This window comes from Dendrobates tinctorius, unplaced genomic scaffold, assembly GCF_039654945.1.
Source record: "Dendrobates tinctorius isolate UK_male_01 unplaced genomic scaffold, ASM3965494v1 ptg000034l, whole genome shotgun sequence".
NCBI lineage: Eukaryota > Metazoa > Chordata > Amphibia > Anura > Dendrobatidae > Dendrobates > Dendrobates tinctorius.
The window spans coordinates 11,207,214-11,235,204 of NW_027361702.1; the positions used below are offsets into that span (position 1 = coordinate 11,207,214).

General features: G+C 46.8%; 1 protein-coding gene across 1 annotated transcript in view; it reads left to right on the forward strand.

The window, feature by feature from the left end:
- The window catches only part of ARL13A (ARF like GTPase 13A), a 224,333-nt gene that overhangs the window by 11,899 nt on the left and 184,443 nt on the right, over positions 1-27,991 (forward strand). The gene's annotated exons all lie outside the window — the stretch shown is intronic.

Genomic DNA, 27,991 nt, shown 5'->3' on the forward strand with positions numbered 1-27,991 from the left:
CAGTCCTCAGCCTCTCCTGACTGACTGCCTTTCTCTGCCTTGAGCTCCTCTCAGGCTGACCTGCTGTCAGCCTGCTCTCTCTCTCAGACCCTCGTCTGGCTTCCTTCTCTGGGTCTCACCCCAGACTGACTTCTGTCAGACTGACCTCTTCTGGGTCTCCCCCCAGACTGACCTGAAATCCTACACTTTCCCTCTCTTTTGTATCATCGCACTCCACCCGCCTCCCAGCACATCTCGTGTTACGAAGCAGGGTTCCACGAGGGGTGCTCTGCTAACCCCCAGCTTGAAGCTGTTAGGTGACCCCACTGAACTATCCTGTGTGTGGAATGCAGGTGTGGAGCGTGGTCAGGAGTTCCCACCTTACCTGGATGGTGGGGCACTACACCTTAGGAGAAGGTGCAGTACCTCTGTGGCGACTGAAGCCTCAAGGGCGCCACAGATGAAACACACGGGTGGCACACGATTGCCATACATATGCCACAAGTATTACACACATGGACACTGACATATCCGGTATTGTTTTATACGGTACCGGAAATATAAGGACGTGTTAAAGAGCCCTGAGTGTGATCTGACAAATCATCGGATCACACCCGGACCAATATTAATTTATGAGCACGTGTCAGATTTCTTCCTTGGACTAGATCGGTCCGAGGAAAAAGCTTGTCACATGCCCAATAGTCCATGAGCCAAGAGCCAATTTTGACGATATCAGTACCACCCGGAGTGACTAATTCTCTTTGGTGTTTTTAGGTAGATGCATGTCTGTAGTTTATGTTTTGATATGATAGCCCTTGGACATCAGTAGCTTAACCCCTTCAGGCCTATTTGTACCCAAATGCCTAGGCCATTTTTTGTAAATCTGACCTGTCACTTCATGCGGTAATAACTTTGGGACGCTATCACCTACCCACGCCATTCTGAGATTGTTTTCTCGTGACATATTGTACTTCATGGTAGTGCTAATTGTGAGTCAATAGATTTTACCTTTCTGCATATAAAATTACAAAATACACGAAAATTTGGGAAAAATTCGCTATTTTTGAACTTTGAAATTCTCTACTTTTTACAAAAATGCTGATACCCCCCATAACAGTTATTAGTTTACATTCTCCACATGTCTACTTTACATTGGCATCATTTTGGAAACGAAATTTTATATTTTTTGGATGTGATAAGGCTCATAGTTTTATACGCAATTTTTAAAGTTTACGACTAAATTTCCAAAACCCATTTTTCCAAGGACCAAGTCAGTTCGGACGTCACTTTATGGGTCTTGTATAACAGAACCCACCCATACATGACACCATTTTGCAAACAACACCCCTCAAGGTGTCCAAAACGGATTTTCAAAACTTTGTTAACCCCTTAGGTGTTGCACAGGAATTCAAGCAAAATGACAGTGAAATATCAAAATTTCAATTTTTTGGCAGATATTCCATTGTAATCCAATTTTACCTGCAACCCAGCAAGGGTTAACAGCAAACCCAAACCCAAAATTGGTTACCCCAATTCCGCAGTTTATAGAAACACCCCACATGTACACGTAAACTAAATTATGGGCGCGCAAGAGGGCTCAGCACAGAAGGAGAGCTAGGCGGTTTTTGGGATAATAGATTACACTGGAAGAAATCCAGTGGGCCATGTCGTATTGGAGAGACCCTGAGGTACCCCCAGAGTGGAAACCCCCAAAAGGTTACTGCATTTTGGAAACTACACCCCCTAAGGAATGTTTTAGGGGGTATAGTAACCACTTTGACCCAACAAGCGCTCCATTGGAGTTTCATGCACTTGGTTGAGGAAATTGAAAAGTACGTTTTTTACCAAAAAATGTCGCTTAAGTCCCACATATTTCATTGTGAAAAGGGGGACCAGGAAAAAGTACACCCCACTTTTTATTCCCCATTGTCTCCCGAACACGGCAATACCACAAGTGTTGTCTAAAACCACAGTATTGGCGCACGGCAGGCTTCGTAAGCGAAGCTGCGGCAAAATTCACTGTAAGAAATCTATGGGGCCATGTCACATTTGGAGACACCCTGAGGTCCTGCACAGTGGAAACCCCAAAAAAGTGACCCCATTTTTGAAACTACACCCCCTAAGGAATGTTTTAGGAGGTACAGTAACCACTTTGCACCGGGAACCGGCTCCCGACCCGCGGCGATCGCCCGGCATATGATCCGGGTACGATTCGCCGTACCGCTACCTGGCCGGCGCGAAGGGGTTAATGGTATTTTTCACCTTTTGAATAGATCCTACCTATATTTCCAAAAAATAATGATTAAAGGTCGATTTAGGGGAAATGCCAAAATGTCAATACAATGCATGTAGTATTTGTAACAAAATTTAATCCAAGTTATGTAAATACACACTGAACATGTCATGGGCTTGTCCATACTAATGTGTGTGTGTGTGTGTGTGTGTGTGTGTGTGTGTGTGTGTGTAGGTGTGTGTGTGTGTGTGTGCCAAGGGTTTTAATGTTTTTCTTTGTGTTTGCAGGTGTTTACTGACATATCTAATGGCATGATGGAAGGACCAGCGAGGAAGAAATCACGGATCGACTGTATCATACACTGCTCTAATGATGACAGTGATGATCTGGCGTCCCTACAGGATTTGGACTCCTGGAAAACATTGCTTAGGGCTGCAGAGATCAGGCCTTGAAGAACGAGAAATACCACACATACAATATCACCGTAAATATCGTAGTCTCTTTACAATGAAGAAGTGACTGGATTCTATCCTTGCCAAGGGTGTCAATGTCGAAACAGCAAGCGAAATCCCCAGGAGGAGGCTACCGAGGGGTACCCCCAGTGATAGCAGGGTGTATGCCAAAGTATGTATGTTCTGCGAGAAGTCAAGCAAGTATCTCAAAGGAGAAAAAACAAGGGAGCCAATCGTCCAGTGTGTTGAGCTACGAGCAGATGAGACGATCCGCAGAGCAGCGATAAGGAAAGGCACACAGAGAATCCTTGGTTTACTTAGCAGAGACCTTGTTGCTTCAGAGGGGCACTACCACAAGTCGTGCTACAAACTATTCACAAAAGATGATTCCCAAGTGGCCTGTAGGTCTGGTGCAGCAGAAAATCAGGAAGAAAGCAAGGAAGTACCCTACGGAGAGGCAGAGAGAAAAGCCCTTGAGGAACTCTTCTTGTATATAAGGACTGAATTGTTCCCAAACCCAGAAGTACTGCCTATGATAAACCTCACATCTAGGCTTCAGAGATGCATGATGTCCCGTGGTATCATCAAACTGAAACCATCGACAAAGAAACATGTTCGCCGAAAACTTGAAACAGTTTGGTGAATCACTCCGCTTTCTCTCCGATGAGAAAGGTAAGCTTCTAGTCTATCCATATAGCCTATCAATGGACGACCTTGCCCGGCAAGCACACAGCATGACAAAAGATCTGCAAGAAGCAAGAGCCGCTAACTCTGGAGATGTCATAACCAAAGCAGCAATGCAGCTGAGGAATGAGATCAAGAAGCAAGATGTGAGTCAGCCATGGCCTCCCGATACAGATCAGAATGTCGTTCCTGCATTAGTCACTCAATTCCTGCAAACCCTGCTTACAGGAGATTGTGAGTGCCAAACTCCCTCTGAAAGAGCTCAACGTCTTGCCACATCCTTCGGCAGTGACTTTGTTTTTGCTGTTACCAATGGAAAGACAAAGCCACCCAAGCACGTACTCCTGTCCTTTGCAATTAAGTCTTTGACCGGCAATACAGAACTGGTTCGAACTCTGAATCGTCTTGGCCACTGTGTGTCATATTCAATGGCTGAGGAGATTGATACAGCCCTTTGTATCCAGAAGTTGGAATGTTCAACGGATGACATCCCAATGCCAGCAAATATCTACCCTGGTGTGTTCACAACCTTGGCCTGGGATAACATTGACAGACTTGAGGAGACACTAAGTGGAGCAGGTACATCTCATAGAGTCAATGGCATCGCTGTTCAGTCCAATGTTGCATGCTCTGTGACAAAAATCCTGCCAGATATAACCAAGTCGAAGAAAAGAAGCATAATTCCGACAGAATTAATGCTACCAATATACAATGTTGGGCGGCGGGGAGGGCCACCCAGGATTGAGACTGCGAATGTTAACACTACCGAGGAGGTCCAGGGTTCAAAAACCAAGAACCATATCTGGCTTCTGGCTAGAATGTCAGACCATGAGGATCAGACCATTAGCAGTTGGACTAGGTTCAACATCCAAATCCGCAGCGACATTGTAGTGGCCCAGGACACTGTAAGCTACCTGCCCACTATCAATGCTCCTGCAACAGCCATGTCCACTGTGAATGAAGTCTTGGAGCAAACACATGCCATCATGCAGACCCTGAAGCTTAACAGAATTGTGTGCGTGTTTGATCAAGCACTCTATGCCAAAGCTGCCGAGGTTATCTGGAAACAGGAGAAGTTCAAGAACATTATAATTAGAATGGGTGTCTTCCACACAATCTGTAATCTCCTCTCCATCATAGGTAAGACATTTCAGGATGCAGGCCTTAGAGATCTGTGTGTTGAATCCGGTGTCATCGCTGAAGGATCAGTGTCTGGAGTGATGGACGGCCGGAGGTACAACAGAGCAGTAAGACTACACAAGATGGTCTATGAAGCACTTATGAGGCTTGCATGGAAAAACTTCCTTCCATGGCTAGAAGAAAACCATGCAAGGGACCTTCACCATCTAGATGAAACACTGAAGAACATCACAAACTTTCGCATCAGTGTGTCGCAGGGATCCTTCGAAAAGTTCTTGTATAATGAATCTTGCACACTTACCCTGAAGCTATTTCAAGTTTATCTTGAGACCTTCAGAAATGAACAACTCTCAGCATTCTGGATGTCATACTTGGACATGGTCGAGACTATGCTGGCCCTGGTTCGAGCTTCAAGAGAAGGCAACTGGATGCTTCACCTAGGAGCAATCCGACAGATGATACCGTGGTGTTTTGCCTATGACAAGGTCAACTATGCCCGATACCTAACCTATTACTATGCTACGATGTCTCAGCTGCCCATAGACCACCCAGAGGTCCATGAATACTTCATGAAAGGTGGCTTTTCGGTCCAGATCGGTAGCAAGAATCCTTTTGGACGGATTCCTGTGGACCAGACCATCGAAGAAACAATCAACAAAGACACCCAGACACCAGGGGGCACAAAAGGCTTCAGCCTCAATGTTGGAGTTGTCGCCAGATTCTACCTGACATCGGAGTACCGCAGCATGTACTTGAGGCAGCTGAGGGCCCTAGTAGGCCAACAATATACTGACTTCAGTCATTCAGACCTACAGGTGTCCAGGATTAGAAGAGATGAAGCCGATGTCCGATCTTTTGTTGAACTGCTGGAGACTGGTTGGTTGAACCCCTTCAACAAAGAGCATAATGGTGAACTTATCAGTTTATCAACAGCGACTGCAGCACCACCAGATGTAGCCAAAGACCTTCTAGGGGCATACAGTATAGGAGAGGATGCATATCACACATTCAAGGATGAGCGTTTGGGTACCGATACGCCAACTACACTGTTTCTTGACAAGATGACGAAGAACAATCTTAAAACGTTCTCTAACATCAGAATGAAGACACACAGACAAGGCCTTGGCAAGGAGGTAATTTTGACGGCTGACAGGAACCTATTTGGCCAGATGATACTTGTAGCTGAGAACAGAAAGCTACAAATGAGTGATGTCTTGACTCATCCCCTGGGGCCATTGCCATGGGCACTTGCCAACGGTGATGGGTCTATCCGCAAGACCAACAAGGCTGCCCTAGCAAGGGAGTTGGAGAGGAATGCTCCTCCTGCAGAGGTGATCCCTGAGCCCTCTGCAACCATCATTGATGGGATGAGCCTGGTTCAGAAACTGAAGGGAAACGATGCAACATTTGCCCAGCTAGCAGGCACAGCAATGAGTCGCGCTATCCATGAGGGTGCTAAGAGCAAGCGCATTGATATTGTCTTTGACGTCTACAAGGAGACATCCATCAAAGATACAGAAAGAGTCAACAGATATGAAGGCACAGGGATCCATTTCAAGAACATTCAACAAGGGCACAACATCCAGCAGTGGAGAAAGCTACTAAGTAATTCCTCCAACAAGGCAAGTCTCATAAAGTTTCTGGTAGAAGAATGGAAGGCGAAACACCACAGGGAGAAGCTTGAGGAGAAGGAGATGTATGTCACATGTGAGCAGCTCTGCTTTAAGAGCACCAAAGAACAGTGGGAAGAGGCTGCAGACCTTAAGTCAAGTCAAGAAGAAGCAGACACACACCTCCTTCTCCATGCTCTTCATGCAGCAGAATCTGGTTACAAGTCTGTCATCATCACTTCAGAGGATACTGATGTCATGGTCCTGTGTCTGGGCATGTGCCACAAAATCCCATCCCACCTGTTCCAGAAATGCGGTACACAGAACCGGACAAGATTCCTGGATATCACCACTCTGAGCAGAACATTGGGAGGCAGCGTGTGTGATTCATTGATTGGTATGCATGCATTTACAGGCTGTGACACAGTCAGTGCATTCGCTGGCCGTGGGAAGATGACGACACTCAAGCAGTTGAAGATGAACAAGACATACCAGGATGCCTTTCAGGAAGTTGGTCGTTCATGGGAAGTGTCTCCCGAACTCTTTGAGAAGTTACAGGAAATCACCTGCCACATGTACCTGCCAACTACCCAAACAACTGAGGTAAACAGGCTCCGGTATCAGCTGTTCTGTGTCAGACGTGGAGTGGTAGAGTCAAGTCAACTCCCTCCTTGCCAAGACTGCCTTTTCATGCATGCACTGCGTGCAAACTACCAGGCTGCGATCTGGAGGAGAAGTCTGCAGAGCCAGCCATTTGTTGCAAACCCAACAGACTGCGATTGGATGATAGATAATGATGGAAAGCTTGTTGTCAAGTGGATGCGAGGGGCACCAGCACCAGAAGCTATTATCCAGCTACTGTCCTGCAAGTGTGTGCGGTCATGCGAACTTCCTCAGTGTACTTGCCTCAGCAATGGCCTGAAGTGCACGGACAAGTGCAGGTTACAGACATGCCAGAACAAGGGTATTGAAGACGAGCCAGTAGAACAACAGTCAGATTCAGAGTCTGATGTTGAAGATATTATGGAGTAACGTTATATAATTATACATACACACACAATATATATATATACACACACACACACACACACACACACCTACACACACACACACACATTAGTACGGACAAGCCCATGACATGTTCAGTGTGTATTTACATAACTTGGATTAAATTTTGTTACAAATACTGCATGCATTGTATTGACATTTTGGCATTTCCCCTAAATCGACCTTTAATCATTATTTTTTGGAAATATAGGTAGGATCTATTCAAAAGGTGAAAAATACCATTAACCCCTTCGCGCCGGCCAGGTAGCGGTACGGCGAATCGTACCCAGATCATATGCCGGGCGATCGCAGCGGGTCGGGAGCCGGTTCCCGGTGCAAAGTGGTTACTGTACCTCCTAAAACATTCCTTAGGGGGTGTAGTTTCAAAAATGGGGTCACTTTTTGGGGGTTTCCACTGTGCGCGACCTCAGGGTGTCTCCAAATGTGACATGGCCCAATAGATTTCTTACAGTGAATTTTGCAGCAGCTTCGCTTACGAAGCCTGCCGTGCGCCAATACTGTGGTTTTAGACAACACTTGTGGTATTGCCGTGTTCGGGAGACAATGGGGAATAAAAAGTGGGGTGTACTTTTTCCTGGTCCCCCTTTTCAAAATGAAAAATGTGGGCCTAAAGCGACATTTTTCGGTAAAAAACGTACTTTTCAATTTCCTCAACCAAGTGCATGAAACTCCAATGGAGCGCTTGTTGGGTCAAAGTGGTTACTATACTCCCTAAAACATTCCTTAGGGGGTGTAGTTTCCAAAATGCGGTAACCTTTTTGGGGATTTCCAATCTGGGGGTACCTCAGGGTCTCTCCAATACGACATGGCCCACTGGATTTCTTCCAGTGTAATCTATTATCCCAAAAACCGCCTAGCTCTCCTTCTGTGCTGAGCCCTCTTGCACGCCCATAATTTAGTTTACGTGTACATGTGGGGTGTTTCTATAAACTGCGGAATTGGGGTAACCAATTTTGGGTTTGGGTTTGCTGTTAACCCTTGCTGGGTTGCAGGTAAAATTGGATTACAATTGAACATCTGCCAAAAAATTGAAATTTTGATATTTCACTGCCATTTTGCTTGAATTCCTGTGCAACACCTAAGGGGTTAACAAAGTTTTGAAAATCTGTTTTGGACACCTTGAGGGGTGTAGTTTGCAAAATGGGGTAATGTATGGGTGGGTTCGTTATACAAGACCCATAAAGTGACGTCCGAACTGACTTGGTCCTTGGAAAAATGGGTTTTGGAAATTTAGTCGTAAACTTTAAAAATTGCGTATAAAACTATGAGCCTTATCACATCCGAAAAATATAAACTTTCATTTCCAAAATGATGCCAATGTGAAGTAGACATGTGGAGAATGTAAACTAATAACTGTTATGGGGGGTATCAGCATTTTTGTAAAAAGTAGAGAATTTCAAAGTTCAAAAATAGCGAATTTTTCCCAAATTTTCGTGTATTTTGTAATTTTTTATGCAGAAAGGTAAAATCTATTGACTCACAATTAGCACTACCATGAAGTACAATATGTCACGAGAAAACAATCTCAGAATGGCGTGGGTAGGTGATAGCGTCCCAAAGTTATTACCGCATGAAGTGACAGGTCAGATTTACAAAAAATGTAAATCAATCAGCCGCGGAGACACCATCACATGTTTCTCAACGCAAGCAATGACTAGCCAGGTCTTTCACCGGGAAGGAACAACCACGGGAAGGGCAGTCTCCAATGAAGGAAACCACCTATGCCAAAACATGGTATCCATCCACAGACAGCTGTTTCGGGGTATTGCCCCTCATCAGTGTGGAGTAGGAAACTGGCTAGCAGGAGCAATGCCTAGTAAAAGACTGCGAAAATGAGGATGAGTGACCTCATGGAGATCAACATCCAACACTGCGGAGACACCATCACATGTTTCTCAATGCAGTGATTCTAGAGCAGTGCCCCCATCCCTTATGGGAAATATGCAAAAACATGTAAATCAATCAGCCGCGGAGACACCATCACATGTTTCTCAACGCAAGCAATGACTAGCCAGGTCTTTCACCGGGAAGGGCAGTCTCCAATGAAGGAAACCACCTATGCCAAAACATGGTATCCATCCACAGACAGCTGTTTCGGGGTATTGCCCCTCATCAGTGTGGAGTAGGAAACTGGCTAGTAGGTGCAATGCCTAGTAAAAGACTGCGAAAATGAGGATGAGTGACCTCATGGAGATCAACATCCAACACTGCGGAGACACCATCACATGTTTCTCAACGCAGTGATTCTAGAGCAATGCCCCCATCCCTTATGGGAAATATGCAAAAATATGTAAATCAATCAGCCGCGGAGACACCATCACATGTTTCTCAACGCAAGCAATGACTAGCCAGGTCTTTCACCGGGAAGGAACAACCACGGGAAGGGCAGTCTCCAATGAAGGAAACCACCTATGCCAAAACATGGTATCCATCCACAGACAGATGTTTCAGGATATTGCCCCTCATCAGTGTGGAGTAGGAAACTGGCTAGTAGAAGCAATGCCTAGTAAAAGACTGCAAAAATGAGGATGAGTGACCTCATGGAGATCAACATCCAACATTGCGGAGACACCATCTCATGTTTCTCAACGCAGTGATTCTAGAGCATTGCCCCCATCCCTTATGGGAAATATGCAAAAACATGTAAACCAATCAGCCGCGGAGACAACATCACATGTTTCTCAACGCAAGTAATGACTAGCCAGGTCTTTCACCGGGAAGGAACAACCACGGGAAGGGCAGTCTCCAATGAAGGAAACCACCTATGCCAAAACATGGTATCCATCCACAGACAGCTGTTTCGGGGTATTGCCCCTCATCAGTGTGGAGTAGGCAACTGGCTAGTAGGAGCAATGCCTAGTAAAAGACTGCGAAAATGAGGATGAGTGACCTCATGGAGATCAACATCCAACACTGCGGAGACACCATCACATGTTTCTCAACGCAGTGATTCTAGAGCAATGCCCCCATCCCTTATGGGAAATATGCAAAAACATGTAAATCAATCAGCCGCAGAGACACCATCACATGTTTCTCAACGCAAGCAATGACTAGCCAGGTCTTTCACCGGGAAGGAACAACCATGGGAAGGGCAGTCTCCAATGAAGGAAACCACCTATGCCAAAACATGGTATCCATCCACAGACAGCTGTTTCGGGGTATTGCCCCTCATCAGTGTGGAGTAGGAAACTGGCTAGTAGGAGCAATGCCTAGTAAAAGACTGCGAAAATGAGGATGAGTGACCTCATGGAGATCAACATCCAACACTGCGGAGACACCATCACATGTTTCTCAACGCAGTGATTCTAGAGCAATGCCCCCATCCCTTATGGGAAATAAGCAAAAACATGTAAATCAATCAGCCGCGGAGACACCATCACATGTTTCTCAACGCAAGCAATGACTAGCCAGGTCTTTCACCGGGAAGGAACAACCACGGGAAGAGCAGTCTCCAATGAAGGAAACCACCTATGCCAAAACATGGTATCCATCCACAGACAGCTGTTTCGGGGTATTGCCCCTCATCAGTGTGGAGTAGGAAACTGGCTAGTAGGAGAAATGCCTAGTAAAAGACTGCGAAAATGAGGATGAGTGACCTCATGGAGATCAACATCCAACACTGCGGAGACACCATCACATGTTTCTCAATGCAGTGATTCTAGAGCAATGCCCCCATCCCTTATGGGAAATATGCAAAAACATGTAAATCAATCAGCTGCGGAGACACCATCACATGTTTCTCAACGCAAGCAATGACTAGCCAGGTCTTTCACCGGGAAGGAACAACCACGGGAAGGGCAGTCTCCAATGAAGGAAACCACCTATGCCAAAACATGGTATCCATCCACAGACAGCTGTTTCGGGGTATTACCCCTCATCAGTGTGGAGTAGGAAACTGGCTAGTAGGAGCAATGCCTAGTAAAAGACTGCGAAAATGAGGATGAGTGACCTCATGGAGATCAACATCCAACACTGCGGAGACACCATCACATGTTTCTCAACGCAGTGATTCTAGGGCAATGCCCCCATCCCTTATGGGAAATATGCAAAAACATGTAAATCAATATGCATTGCTCCTACTAGCCAGTTTCCTACTCCACACTGATGAGGGGCAATACCCCGAAACAGCTGTCTGTGGATGGATACCATGTTTTGGCATAGGTGGTTTCCTTCATTGGAGACTGCCCTTCCCGTGGTTGTTCCTTCCCAGTGAAAGACCTGGATAGTCATTGCTTGCGTTGAGAAACATGTGATGGTGTCTCCGCGGCTGATTGATTTACATGTTTTTGCATATTTCCCATAAGGGATGGGGGCATTGCTCTAGAATCACTGCGTTGAGAAACATATGATGGTGTCTCCGCAGTGTTGGATGTTGATCTCCTTGAGGTCACTCATCCTCATTTTCGCAGTCTTTTACTAGGCATTGCTCCTACTAGCCAGTTTCCTACTCCACACTGATGAGGGGCAATACCCCGAAACAGCTGTCTGTGGTTGGATACCATGTTTTGGAATAGGTGGTTTCCTTCATTGGAGACTGCCCTTCCCGTGGTTGTTCCTTCCCGGTGAAAGACCTGGCTAGTCATTGCTTGCGTTGAGAAACATGTGATGGTGTCTCTGCGGCTGATTGATTTACATGTTTTTGCATATTTCCCATAAGGGATGGGAGCATTGCTCTAGAATCACTGCGTTGAGAAACATGTGATGGTGTCTCCGCAGTGTTGGATGTTGATCTCCATGAGGTCACTCATCCTCATTTTTGCAGATTTACAAAAAATGGCCTAGGCATTTGGGTACAAATAGGCCTGAAGGGGTTAAGCTACTGATGTGCAAGGGCTATCATATCAAAACATAAACTACAGACATGCATCTACCTAAAAACACCAAAGAGAATTAGTCACTCCGGGTAGTACCGATATCTGGCCCGGCTCATGGACTACAAGTTTCATGTGAAATTCGGATCACACTCAGCCATGGGCACTCAGGTGACATCTGAAAGCAATCCAATTTCCACGGACTTACAGAATGAAGAAGATGGAGAAATGTTTTTCTCCATCTTCTCCTCATCTGAGAAAATCAGATCACACCATGACATTCTTATCACACTTTGATCACACTCTAATCACACTAGGCTCATACTATACTCAAACTCTGATCACACTATGTTCGCACTTTGATCCCACCCTGATTACACTCTGATCACACTCTGACCACACTCTGATCAGAGTTTGATCAGAGTGTGATTTGCATAATACCCGATTCGTTTGGATGACAGAATACACGGTCGTCTGCACATGCCCTTATAGGCAGTCATTTAAGGTCCAAACCCTGAATCCTGCCTTTACTCACATTAGGAACTCTCGATCCTCATTTAGATCATTTTAGTATTTTGCCTTAAAGCTATGTGCACATAGCTGGTGGTTGCAGGAGGTAATGAAGCTGATCTAATTAACAGAGACATGCCACCTGATAATGAGGACGACGATTGGACATCTGGAGTCTCTGACTGGATTTAAGACAGCCAACTCCCTCTATCCCTACTGGTGATTTTTCCTGCCTCCTGAGGTCTTAGTTTCCAGTTCAGTCCCTGCATTCTCAAGCTAAGTGTTCTTTGCTATTGTTCACATTTGATTTGGTTTTGTCTATTCAGTTTTGTGTGGTCAGCCAGCCCCGGCTGGGGCTGTGCTGAATTTCCTTCCTTATGTTACTGTTTGTGCCAGTTTGCTTTTTGTGCCCGTTATTAGATTGGCCTCTTTTTGCTCTGTTTTCAGAATATGCCAGAGTGCTGATATAGTGGGTGAAGTCTAGTGACTTCAGGGTTTTTTTTTGCTATCAGAAGTGTTTGACATTTTTGCAGGGCTTTTTGGCGTGATTGCAGACAGCATCTTTTCTTTCCCGTACTTTCTAGTTAGTGTGGGCCCCATTGTTTGCTCAGCCTATTTTCCTACCTGTGTTTGTGTTTTCATCTTGTCTCACCGACAATATATGTTTGGGGGCTATCTATTCCTTTGGGTTCTGCTCTGGGGAAGTTTAGATTTCATATCAAACTTAGGAATAAATAAAGGAATATATAGACATACTTGGTGAATATGTATTCCCTTAAAAATACTTCTTTAATAGAAATTTAAAAAAGAAAAAACCTGTTCCCATGAAAAGGAAAAAAAAATTTTTTCCTCAAATATATCAATTGTAGAAGACCATTAAAAGTCCTACAAAGGAACTATGATAAATCTATCTGAACACCTTCCTTGCCGTGCAGGTTGGCACCCTAGAAGAAAGCGATTTTTTGGCGCCCCCACTCAACGTAGACTGACCCTTTCTCCCCTACCTCACCCTAGTTAAAAGGTGGGAAAACAATAATTGATAGGAAGGGAATGAAGGAAGAGGAAGGAAGGTGTAGTGGAAAATCCTTTGCAGGGAACTATAAATCATAAACAAAGTATAATGCAAATTTTTCACACATGTGAGATAAAGGACTTAGCGTAAAGTAATATCAAGCTAATCAGATAATCTTGCCTGTAAATGCTCCTTAAATAAATAGCAAACATGTATGGATCATTTCACATTGTAAAAAAGTGATCATATTAGGCGACATTCATAGTACTGTTGACGTATGACCCGACAGTGGTATAATATACATATAAGTGGCCAAAAAGATTTCTGAGTCCACAATGAGGTTACTAAATAAGTACCAAGAATTGCTTATGGGTCGCCCTCCTAGGGCTGTGGGGTACTCGGTACCGGGCCGGTGTCAGGGGGAAAGGTGTCACAGCGGCGGTGACCCGGTCCATGGCCCTGGGCGCCCAAATCAATGGTGGGTTGTGATATAGTTTATGTGATAGTTCGTGACACCACCTGTGGTGTTTGGGAAGCAAGATGTTAAGCCAACGCTGTGTGCAGATCCTCTGGGGCTGATGGTGTGTTGCAGCATAGATGGTGTAGCTCCCACAGGTGAAGCTGTAACCCCAGGGCAGTGTAATGGCAATAGATGAGAATAGGTGCAGGCGGTGTGAGGAATGCTGGTACCCAGATGTAACGGTGCTGACGGTGTTAGCGCACAAATGAATGGAAGACACCAGGGCTTGCAGTTCCAAAGCTTTACTCACAGTCCGTGGTACACACTGGTGCCTGCCTCCATGCCGTGTCCTCCGGAGAAGAGACTCAATCAACCTCCCGGGCAAGTCAGGATTCTCCTCTCCAACACTCCGTCAACATGTACCTCTACTGAACGACTCCTCTATTGCGCCTTAAGGTGTGAAGAGCTCCAGTACCGAAGTACTCTGGAGTTCCTCCTGTCAGATGTTCCTAAAAACTCTACTTGTATGGCAGACAGCTGTAGCCTCTCTCGGGGACTCCCACCTCTGGAGTCCTGGCTTTTGTGAACTCATTTTCTGGTCTACCAGTTGTGAGTTCTCCTTCCGGGCTTCCTCTGGTGGTAACAGGAGGTAGTGAGGTTGATTTAATTAGTAGAGATCTGCCACCTGATGATGAGGATAACGATTGGATCTCTGGAATCTCAGACTGGATTTAAGACAGCCGATGCCCTATTCTGGTGCTGGCGATTCCTTCTGGCTTTTCAGGTCTTGGTTTTCAGCTCTGTTCCAGTCATCTCAAGCTAAGTGTTACTGCTAATGTTCACACTTGATTTTGTTGGTCTATTCAATTTTTTGTGTGGTCAGCCAGTCCTGGCTGGGGCTGTGCTGAATTTCCACTCTTATTTATCTGTATTTGCCAATTTGCTTTTTGTCCCTTATTAGATTGGCCTCTTTTTTGCTCTGTCTCAGAATATTTCAGAGTGCTGATACAGTGGGAGAAGTCTAGTGACTTCAGGGTTAATTTTGTTATCAGAAGTGTTGGACATTATTTTTGTAGGGTTTTTGTACAGATTGCAGACAGTGTCTTTCCTTTCCTGTCCTTTCTAGTTAGTTTGGGCCCCATCGTTTGCTCAGCCTATTTTCCTGCCTGTGTTTGTGTTTTCATCTTGTTTCACCATCAGTACATGTGTGGGGGCTGTCTATTCCTTTGAGGTCTGCTCTGGGGCAGTTAGTTTTCCCCTTTTCTTGCTTTAGGCTTATTTAGTCCTCCGGCTGTGACGAGGCGTCTAGATTCATCGTAGTAATGCTCCACGGCTGCTGCTAGTTGTGTGGTTAGGATCAGGGGTCTGCAATCTGCATAGTTACCAACCTCTCTGGTTTTCTGTGTCTTAGCTTGTTTAGTTTTCCTCCTCGGTGACCCATTCATAACACCTGGCTCTCTATTCAGTTGCTGTTGTGCCCCAAGTCTTAGATGGGAGTAGTGCATTTACAGCCAACTACTCCACCGGTGTCTGCTGCAGAACCATAAGTGTCCATACAACCTCAGGGACCGGGCCCCAGCCTTGTGCTGAGAACCTATTGGCAGGGTTCCTCTTCCAACCCACAACTCCTCTCTGTTCTCTCTACTCCTCTTTCCTATGGAAGCTTAGGTTGCAGTTCTACGTCCTTCTCCTTCTGTTCCTTTCCCGTGCCAGCCGGCTCAGATCACTGAGGCAGCTGCCGCATGCCTTCTCCTCGGACCAGTCCTCAGACTCTCCTGACTGACTGTCCTTCTCTCGCCTGACCTCCCGCCAGACTGACCTGTAATTCTAAACCTTCCAAACCTTTTATATGGATCTCAACTCTACCGACCTTCCAGCACATCAGTGTTTCATGCAGGGAACCACCAAGGCACTCCTAATGTCTAGGAGGAGCGAGACACCTCACTGTGGATGTGCAGAACTACCGTGTTGTGTGGGATGCAGATGATGGAGTGTGAAAAGGAGTTCCCAACTTACCTAGTTGGTGGGGCACTACACCTTAGGAGAAGGTGCAGTACCTCTGTGGCGACTGAGCCTCAGGGGCGCCACATACCCCCCGTTAAACACAGCACGTCCACGGGCTGCAAGACAACAAAGTTGACAGTACAGAAACATACAAAATTTTTTATAATGCTGCATAAACAATTCTTATACTAAGCTTCCTAGCATAGGAGGTACGTATTCTTGAACATTAGAAACAATTCTTATTTAACTCTCTAAGGTTCAAGTCAAAAAGTGCAATTTTTCATTCTAAGTGCCAATATCTGTGACTCACTATCACTTCAGTATTATTCAGTTTTTCCTTCTCTAGTACTCATTTCTTACTTTCACTGTCTCTTCTAGACCCAAGACGCTGACCGTAAGTAACTGGTCCGTCACCTGTCTACTTTCAATTCTTTATTCTTAATTCTGTATCAAAACATTCTCAATTCTCTATAAAAGCCATTTCTCAGTTACTAATACTCTTATAAAACACATTATCAAATACTTTACAGTAAAACATTCAACAATTATTCTTGTAAGTGCTGGACACCGCTCCCAGCCGGGATTTCTTGCAGTGTCCTTTAAGGTAGACATCATCTTCGAAAAGTGTCCATGCAAAACATCATCTTCGCAAAGTGTCTTTATGTAAAACACCATCTTTTACAAAGTGTCTTTTATGTAAAACCAACAGAGAGCACCTAAAGAGGTGCAAACTATTTACAAGAGAGTTTGTGATACACTCCAAGTTCATGATCACGGTAGTTCAAAATTGAAGAACGCTGCCACTGCAAAAACTAGGCAACAAAAGTGCTACCAGAAAAACAAAAACATGATGAACAAAAGGGCACAACTGGTGCAAACAAACCCTCCTGGGTAATGAGATTTGTACATTTCTTAATGCTGGTCCCCTCCTGGGGTTCTGGAAGCCGAACTGGAACTGCTACCAGATGCAAGGTACTCATTGACCATCCTCAGGTACTCCTCTTCCCAAGGTGTCAAGTTGAGGACCTTTGGTTTCTGGTGCCGGGCTGGAGCTGATGCAAGGGCTGCCGGTTTTCTAAGAGCAGGTGTGGCAACTGTGGGTGGAGGTGCAGCAGGTCGATTCAGCTTATACCTCTCAGCAAGTTTGTGCGGGGTACGTATATTCAGGGCATACCACCCCCTGAGCCCCTCATGCCGGGTGAATGTCACGTACTCCCCAGGTTGCAGATTCCGGGCCGGGTGTCCCTTACTCAGATGGGACTCAACGTCTCTCCGGCTAAAGAAAAGGTCACTGATTCTTTTGGGGTCTGCAATGAACCCGAAACCCTTCTCCTGGATCACGTTCAAAACTAGTGGCCTGCACGGGCTCTCTCCTTCCGGGCCAGATCCGGGCCCAGCACAGCCATCTTTCTCTGCTCCCTCTCCCGATATTCAGCTGCCAGCTGCCGGATGGTGGCCTCACAGCTGGCCCTGTTCTCTTCTTCCTCCCGCTCTTCCCGGGACCTGCTCTCACCCACGGGACTAGCATCCCGGTCCCAGACAAGGTCCAGCACAACCTGCCCTGCCGCTACTACTGGCGTACAACCCAGGGCCTTCCCAGGTTCAGGGGCAGCAGTCCTACCTGGGGCCTCCTGGCGGTGTTCCGGCTCCTGTGCAGGCTTGAAGCGGTGGGCCGCTGCCGGTATATCCACTGGAATGGCTGGTCTGGGTGCTGGCGGTGGGGAATCGGGTGATGGTTCCGGGTCTTCAGGGGTCTCCGGTGGGACCTGCGCAGCCACGTCAGGTCCAGGCAATAGCGCGGCTTCGGCTCCTGGGGTCTCCGGGGACTCCTCCAGGCGGGCCGCAACCAGCTGTATGGACAGCTTGGAAATATAGACGGGCGCTGCCTGAGGACAGTCCAGTGCAGCAGCAGGTACCGGTGAAGCGGGTACCGCAGGCGTAGGCCCCTCCTGGGCATGTTGCCGGTTCAGCCTCTCCAAGGCCTCCTGTCTCAGCTGCAGCTGGGTGGTCAGCTCGACTATTTCTTCTTCCAGCTGCCGGCGGTTCATCTCTGAGGTCGGGTCGGAGCCTTCAGCCATGGCGCCGGGGAGATCCGTTTCCCCGCGCTCCTCAGTCCTCCTTCCCTCACTGTCCAAAATGGCGTTCTGGCATTCTTCTTCCTGCCTCAGCCCCTTTCCCGCCACTGGCTTCTTCTGCCCCTCCTTCCGGGGGCAGCGTCTTCTTCCAGCGCCTCCATACCAAGCCAGTATACGAACCCCTCGGGGGGTGGGCCATGTCGCTGTCACATAGTAATTCAGGCAGGGGAGGCCCAGGACTCTTCGCGGTCTTTTCTTATGACCTCCCATCTCTTCACGCCCTTCTTCTCCGCGCCAGCGGCCATTTCTAATATCCATTTTACAGTCCATCAAATCAGGTCTTCTGCACATTTTCAAAAGTATAAAGTCCAATAAATCTCAGGTGCACAGAAACCGATGGCATCGGGTCTCGTCATCCTGTTCGTGACACCAAAATTGGGTCGCCCTCCCAGGGCCATGGAGTACTCGGTACCGGGCTGGTGTCAGGGGGAAAGGTGTCACAGCGGCGGTGACCCGGTCCGTGTCCCTGGGAGCCCAAATCAATGGTGGGTTGTGATATAGTTTATGTGATAGTTCGTGACGCCACCTGTGGTGTTTGGCAAGCAAGATGTTAAGCCAACGCTGCGTGCAGATCCTCTAGGGCTGATGGTGTGTTGCAGCATAGATGGTGTAGCTTCCCACAGGTGAAGCTGTAACCCCAGGGCAGTGTAATGGCAATAGATCGGTGTTAGCGCACAAATGAATGGAAGACACCAGGGCTTGCAGTTCCAAAGCTTTACTCACAGTCCGTGGTACACACTGGTGCCTGCCTCCGTGCCGTGTCCTCCGGGGCAGAGATTGAATCAACCTCCCGGGCAAGTCAGGATTCTCCTCTCCAACACTCCGCCAAATATTTATTTGTTTTGGATATATTGCTCTTGCTAATAACCACTATATTTGTTTTGTGGCACCTTTATTTAGGAATTATATTTCCTTTTTGCTCCTGCCAGCTTTTTAGGGAGTGTGATCTTTCCCTCTTACTTATATAGCGTTTCATAGTATCTTTGCGGTTGCGCATAACATTAGTGATGCGTTCCACAAGGTGGAGCGCAAGCAGGTTATCCAGGACATGCGCTGAAAGATCCTAGGTTCATAATTTCTGGTAATGCGCATTGAATCTGGCACGCACGCTGAGTGAGGATGGAACGCAGAAGGACTATGTGCCGCAGACATATGCAGGGATTGGACAACTAAGAAGGTGGGTGTATTTTTCCTGTGACTGTTTCAGTGTTTAGAGATGCTGATTGGGCACTCGGGCATATTGATTGCATGTATTACCTGTGGGGGTTATTTAAGTCCTCCCATTTGAGACCGCCGTTATGACTTTTTCATCATGGTATCCGGCATCATGAACTTCATCTCTCATCTGCAGTACTAAGTATACAGGCCTCCTGATGAACCGATCTACCGGGGAAACGCGTCGAGGTGTTCTTTATGATAAGTAAACCACTATGTGGTATTTTTTCCAGTTGCTTATTTCTTTTGGTGGACTCATTTCTGGGCCATAGTTATGTCTTTATAACACTGGTAGAGGTTTCCATATCTAATAAGTAAGCAATTCTTGGTACTTATTTAGCAACCTCATAGTGGACTCAGAAATCTTTTTGGCCACTTATATGTATATTATACCACAGTCGGGTCATACGTCAACAGTACTATGAATGTCGTCTAATATGATCACTTTTTTACAATGTGAAGTGATCCATACATGTTTGCTATTTATTTAAGGAGCATTTACAGGCAAGATTATCTGATTAGCTTGATATTATGCTAAGTCCTTTTTCTCACATGTGTGGAAAATTTGCATTATACTTTGTTTATGATTTATAGTTCCCTGCAAAGGATTTTCCACTACACCTTCCTTCCTCTTCCTTCATTCCCTTCCTATCAATTATTGTTTTCCCACCTTTTAACTAGGGTGAGGTAGGGGAGAAAGGGTCAGTCTATGTTGAGTGGGGGCACCAAAAAATCGCTTTCTTCTAGGGTGCCAACCTACATGGTAAGGAAGGTGTTCAGATAGGATTATCATAGTTCCTTTGTAGGGCTTTTAATGGTCTTCTACAATTGATATATTTGAGGAAAAGAAAAGTTTTTTTTCCTTTTCACGGGAACAGGTGTTTTTTAAAAATTTTTTTTCTATTAAAGCAGTTTAGATTTCCCCTTTTCTTGCTTTAGGCTTATTTAGTCCTCCGGCTGTGTCGAGGTGTCTAGAATCATCGTAAGTACGCTACATGGCTACTGCTAGTTGTGTGGATAGGATCAGGGGTCTGCAATCCACTTAGTTCATAGAATCATAGAATCATAGAGTTGGAAGGGACCTCCTGGGCCATCTGGTCCAACCCCCTGCTCAAAGCAGGATTCGCTAAATCATCCCAGTTAGATGTCTGTCCAGCCTCTGTTTGAAGACTTCCATTGAAGGAGAACTCACCACTTCTCGTGGCAGCCTGTTCCACTCATTGATCACTCTAACTGTCAAAAAGTTTTTTCTAATATCTAATCTGTGTCTCCTCCCATTCAGTTTCATCCCATTGCTTCTAGTCTTTCCTTGTGCAAATGAGAATAAAGTTGATCCTTCTACAATGTGACAGCCCTTTAGATATTTGTAGACAGCTATTAAGTCTCCTCTCAGTCTTCTCTTTTGCAAACTAAACATTCCCAAATCCTGCAACCTTTCCTCATAAGACAGGGTTTGCAGACCGGTCACCATTCTGGTCGCTCTTTTCTGAACTTGCTCCAGTTTGTTGATGTCTTTTTTAAAATGTGGTGCCCAAAACTGGACACAATATTCCAGATGAGGTCTGACCAAAGAGGAGTAGAGGGAAATAATGACTTCACGTGATCTAGACTGTATGCTTCTGTTAATACATCCTAGAATTGCATTTGCCTTTTTTGCTGCTGCATCACACTGTTGACTCATATTCAGTCTGTGATCTATTAGTATACCCAAGTCTTTTTCACATGTGCTGTCACTTAGCCCTATTCCTCCCATTCTGTATATGCTTTTTTCATTTTTATTGCCCAGATGTAGTACTTTGCATTTCTCCCTGTTAAAAACCATTCTGTTAGTTGCTGCCCACTTCTCCAGTTTATTTAAATCTTTTTGAATCCTCTCTCTTCTCTAGTATTAGCTATCCCTCCTAGCTTACTGTCATCAGTAGTGTTGAGCATTCCGATACCGCAAGTATCGGGTATCGGCCGATACTTGCTGTATCGGAATTCCGATACCGACTTCCGATATTTTTTCAATATCGGAATTCGGCATCGGAATCGGAAGTTCAGTTGATTGACGGCCTGACGTCATCATGATGCGCGGTGTGTGCGCATCATGATGCGCCGTCATTTCAGGCCTTCCGGGGGTCTCTGCCGGCCTGCCGGGGGGCTGTGCCGGCCTGCCGGGGGGCTGTGTGGACTGCCCGGGGTCTCTGCCAGCCTGCCGGGGGGCTGTGCCGGCCTGCCGGTGGTCTGTGCACCCTGTGGGGGTCTGTACCGGCCTGCCGGGGGGCTGTGCCGGCCTGCCGGGGGGCTGTGCTGATGTCCGGGGGTCTGTGCAAGCATCGTCCGATGGGACTACAAGTCCCATCGGGCGATGCCTGCTACCATGACAGTGATTGACACATTAGCCAATGATGGGACAGTAGTAGTCCCATCATCCGGCTAATGTGTTAAATGTTAAAAAAAAAAAAAAAAAAAAATACTACATACATACTACATGCATGCTACATACATACTACATGCTACATACATACTACATATATACTACATACATACTACATACATGCTACATACATACTACATGCATGCTACATACATACTACATGCTACATACATACTACATGCATGCTACATACATACTACATATATACTACATACATACTACATACATGCTACATACATACTGCATGCTACATACATACTACATACATACTACATACATACTACATGCATGCTACATGCATACTACATATATACTACATGCATGCTACATACATACTACATGCTACATACATACTACATGCTACATACATACTACATACATACTACATACATGCTACATACATACTGCATGCTACATACATACTACATACATACTACATACATACTACATGCATGCTACATACATACTACATACATACTACATGCATGCTACATGCATGCTACATACATACTACATGCTACATACATACCACATACATACTACATACATGCTACATATATACTACATGCATGCTACATACATACTACATATATACTACATGCATGCTACATACATACTACATACATACCACATATATACTACATACATACAATACATACATAGACATACAGTACATATAACATAGAGTAACATACTTACCAATATTTGTCACATTGTTCCCCGAAGCCATTGTCTTTCCGGAATAAATATTAACATAACAAACCACAAAAATACTCACCCACGATCCGAAGCAGTCCACGAGTGTGTCCCACGACGATCTTGGGTAGAGAACTGCAGCATCAGATGATGCTGCCGTTCTCTACGGGCTGCAGGAATCCAATGACGGAAGGTAGGTATCCTTCCGCACTGTATTCCTCCGCCACTTAAAAAAAAAAAAGTCCCTAGTCTCACTTTATGCCATTGCTGCGTGGGAATTTCCCACACAGCAATGGCATAAAGTGAGACTAGGGACTTTTTTTTTTTTAAGTGGCGGAGGAATACAGTGCGGAAGGATACCTACCTTCCGTCATTGGATTCCTGCAGCCCGTAGAGAACGGCAGCATCATCTGATGCTGCAGTTCTCTACCCAAGATCGTCGTGGGACACACTCGTGGACTGCTTCGGATCGTGGGTGAGTATTTTTGTGGTTTGTTATGTTAATATTTATTCCGGAAAGACAATGGCTTCGGGGAACAATGTGACAAGTATTGGTAAGTATGTTACTCTATGTTATATGTACTGTATGTCTATGTATGTATTGTATGAATGTATTGTATGTATGTAGTATATATGTGGTATGTATGTAGCATGTAGTATGTATGTAGTATGTATGTAGCATGCATGTAGCATGCAGTATGTATGTAGCATGCATGTAGTATATATGTAGTATGTATGTAGCATGTAGTATGTATGTAGCATGCATGTAGTATGTATGTAGTATGTATGTAGTATTTTTTTTTTTTTTTTTTTTACATTTAACACATTAGCCGGATGATGGGACTACTACTGTCCCATCATTGGCTAATGTGTCAATCACTGTCATGGTAGCAGGCATCGCCCGATGGGACTTGTAGTCCCATCGGACGATGCCTGCACAGACCCCCGGAGCCTGCACAGCCCCCCGGCAGGCCGGCACAGCCCCCCGGCAGGCCGGCACAGCCCCCCGGCAGGCCGGCACAGCCCCCCGGAGCCTGCACAGCCCCCCGGCAGGCCGGCACAGCCCCCCGGCAGGCCAGCACAGCCCCCCGGAGCCTGCACAGACCACCGGCAGGCCGGCACAGACCCCCGGAGCCTGCACAGACCCCCTGGCAGGCCGGCACAGCCCCCCGAAAGGCCCGTACAGACCCCAGAGAGGCTGTACAAGGGCAGGAAAGGGTTTTTCTTATTCCGATACCGGAAGTCCCATAGACTTGAATGGGACTTCCGGTATCGGAATCGGCGATACCGATACTTTTTTTAAAGATCGGCCGATACCATCCGATACGATACTTTGAAGTATCGGACGGTATCGCTCAACTCTAGTCATCAGCAAATTTAATCAGTTTACCCTCAATTCCTTCATCTAAATCGTTGATAAAGATGTTGAACAATACAGGGCCCAGGACAGAGCCCTGTGGTACCCCACTTGAGACATTCTTCCAACTGGATGTGCAGCCATTTACGACCACTCTTTGGGTCCGATCACTAAGCCAGTTATGAATCCACCTAACAGTTGCCTTGTCCATTCCATACTTAGTCATTTTTTCAGTTAGGATTGTATGAGAGACTTTCTCAAATGCTTTGCTGAAGTCAAGATATACTATATCTACAGCATTTCCTTGATCCACCCAATCAGTGATACCGTCGTAGAAGGAAATTAAGTTAGTCTGACAAGACTTATTAGTTACAAACCCATGCTGACTCTGTTTAATCACTTCATTCTTATCCAGGTATTGACATACATGTTGTTTAATAATTTGTTCAAAGATCTTTCCTGGTATAGAAGTCAGACTCATCGGCCTATAGTTGCCTGGGTCCACCTTCTTCCCCTTTTTGAAGATAGGAACAACATTTGCTCTTCTCCAGTCTTCTGACACTTCTCCTGTTCTCCAAGAATTTTCAAAGATTATGGAGAGGGGTTCAAAAATTTCTTCTGCTATCTCCTTCAGTACTCTGGGGTGTAATTCATCTGGACCTGGAGACTTGAATTCATTTAGGTTAGCTAAGTGTTTCCTCACTATCTTTCTGTTTATAGATATCCTGGATTCTTCTATTCCCTTAATAGGACAGTGAAGAACAGTTGATGTTACATTTCCTTTCTGAAGTTATCAACCTCTCTGGTTTTCTGTGGCTTAGCTTGGACTTGTATTCCTCCTCGGTGAACCAATCATAGCAGAATCACCAGCCTAAACCACAGATTCTAAGGTAATCAAAAGCAGGAAAGAATTGTTAAAAAAAAAAAAGTGTCAGAATTTTTTTTTTATATGTATTTTTTTTCCTCTTTTTCTCTGGGGCCGTGGGAGGATTTCTTCCTTAATGGAGATTAAGCAATTGTCTGATTGTGTTGAGCAGCTCGCTGCTGAAGTGCAGGTAATTTCCGCCTATCTCGCTCAATCACATGCTGTTGAACCAAAAATCCCTACTCCTGATGTGTTTTCTGGGGATCGGTCTAAATTTTTGAATTTTAAGAATATGTTAGCGTGGGTGGTCAGGAGCGGGAGCTCCGAGAGTGGACCCTCTGGACCGTGGCACCGAGGGACCCCGGGCGAGCTGCCAGGTGGAACCGACCCCTATACAGGGACCGTTAGGAGCAGGCCCAGGGGTTCGAGTACCACGGTAGCCGGTACCGAGAGGGGCGGCTCAGGATGGACCGGAGTAAGACTGAGACTGGAGTAGGACGGCAGGAGCACTGAAGACAGGACTGGAGTAGGACGGCAGGAACACAAGGCAGGACTGGAGTAGGACGGCAGGAACAGTGAAGGCAGGACTGGAGTAGGACGGCAGGAACACAAGGCAGGACTGGAGTAGGACGGCAGGAACAGTGAAGGCAGGACTGGAGTAGGACGGCAGGAACAGTGAAGGCAGGACTGGAGTAGGACGGCAGAAACACAAGGCAGGACTGGAGTAGGACGACAGGAACACGGGTAGCAGGACTGAGAAGCTGCTGTGAGGAGCAGCCGAGACAGGAACTGCAGGAGCAGAGTGTGCACGATGGAGCGAGGCCAGAGTGTCAGGAAACACAACGATCAGGCGCCTCCCTCAGGGGGAAGCGGCCTGATATGGCCCCGTCTGGTCAGCCATTGGTCCAAATGTGCTTCCGGGTCAGGGCACAGCCGGAGCATAAGAAGCAGGAAGGAGGCGCGGCCGCGGCCTATGGCGCATGCGCATAGCATGCAGGGAAGGCATCGGTCGCGGGTCTGTCTCAGGTGACCGCCGCGGCCGTCGGGTGGAGAGAGGCTGCGGCGTGGGAGCGGAGGGCGACTGCGGCGTGGGAGCGGAGGCCGGGTGAGTATGGCGGAGCGGTGTAACAGTACCCCCTCCCCTAAGCCGCCCCCCCCGGAGATTAACAAGAAACCTCTTGAGGATACGGGGAGCATTAATATTCTCCCGAGGCTCCCAGGATCTCTCCTCAGGACCAAAGCCCTTCCAATCAACGAGAAAGAAAGTCCTACCTCTAACCCTTTTCACAGCGAGGATGTCCTGCACTTCAAAAACGTCGTCGGCACCCACCGGCTGAGGACCAAGATCAAGCGAGGAATGGAAACGATTCAGCACCACAGGCTTCAGGAGAGAGACGTGAAAGGTGTTCGGGATCCGGAGCGAAGCAGGCAACCTCAATTTGTAGGCAACTTCGTTAATACGTCCCAGAATTTCAAACGGACCGATGTAGCGTGGACCCAACTTGTAGGAGGGCAGTTTTAGTCGGACGAATTTGGAGGAGAGCCAGACCTTGTCGCCAACACGATACGGAGGAGAATCCAACCTCTTTTTGTCTGCATAGTTCTTCATCTGATCAGCGGATCTCTTGAGTGATGTGTTGGTCTCTGCCCAAATCTTAGAAAATTCCGAGGACAAGGCATTGGCCGCGGGTACCTCAGAGGCAGGGGTTATCGGAAGAGGGACACCAGGATGTCTGCCAAAAACAATGAAAAACGGAGACTTGGCCGAAGACTCACCAGCATGGTTGTTATAAGCGAACTCTGCCCAGGGGAGTAAGCTGACCCAATCGTTCTGGTGGGCGTTAGAGAAGTGGCGTAAGTATCCCGTAAGCGTCTGGTTGGTACGCTCTACTTGTCCGTTGGACTGTGGATGGTAGGCCGAGGAGAAGTCGAGGGAAACGTTCATAAGCTTACAAAGCGAACGCCAGAACTTGGAGGTAAACTGAACCCCTCGGTCAGACACAATGCGTCGAGGTAGTCCATGAAGCCTGAAGACTTGATGAATGAAGATCTCGGCCAGCTCCGGCGCTGAGGGAAGACCGGGCAGAGGGATGAAGTGAGCCATCTTGGAAAAACGATCCACCACCACCAGAATGACTGAGCAGCCCGCAGAGCAGGGTAGGTCGGTGATGAAATCCATGGCGATGTTCTCCCAAGGAACCCTAGGGACAGGCAACGGAAGCAACAAGCCAGACGGAGATCTCCGTGGTACCTTGTTCTTTGCACAGGATGGACAAGAAGCCACAAAATCGAGTACATCTTGGCGAAGTGAGGGCTACCAGTAGTGACGTTTGATAAGATCAAGGGTCTTCTTAGTTCCGGCATGGCCGGCCAGTTTGGAGGAGTGCCCCCATAGAAGAACCTTTTGCTTGAGATTCTCTGGCACAAGCGTCTTGCCAGGCGGAGGAGTAAGCCAGTTCACTGGAGCCACGGTGATGATCCTAGTGGGATCAATGATATGTGACGGTTCCTCCGTGGATTCGTGTGGTTGGAAGACCCTGGACAGGGCGTCGGCTTTGGAATTCTTGCTGCCGGGACGGAATCGGAGCTCGAAATCAAATCGGGCAAAAAATAAAGACCATCTGGCCTGGCGAGGGTTTAGTCTCTGGGCAGACTGGAGATAGGCCAGATTCTTGTGGTCCGAGAAGATGACAAAAGGATGGACAGCTCCTTCCAGGAGGTGGCGCCATTCCTCCAAGGCCAACTTGATGGCCAAAAGTTCCCGGTCACCGATCGAGTAGTTACACTCGGATGGAGAAAAGGCCTTCGAGAAGAAGCCACAAGGGTGCAGGCGACCGGAGGCGGTTCTCTGGGACAGCACCGCCCCGGCACCAGTCGAGGAAGCGTCCACCTCGAGTACAAAAGGTCGATCGCTCTCAGGGCGATGCAGGACCGGAGCCGTGGAGAAAGCCCGTTTTAGGGACAGAAAGGCCTCCTCTGCCTCAGGAGACCAATCCTTGGAAGTAGACCCTTTACGGGTGAGCACAGAAATGGGTCTTGTGATCGCGGAGAAGTGGGAGACAAATTGCCGGTAATAGTTGGCGAACCCGAGGAATCGTTGTATCGCCTTTAATCCGACGGGGCGAGGCCATTTGAGGATGGCAGACAACTTCTTGGGATCCATCCTTAGACCAGCGTCGGAGATAATGTATCCCAGAAATGGCAGAGAGGTCTGTTCGAAGAGACATTTCTCGATCTTTGCATACAGACGGTTCTCCCGAAGACGCTGAATCACCAGGCGGACACTCTTTCTGTGGGACGAGAGGTCCGGCGAGAAGACGAGGATGTCGTCTAAGTACACG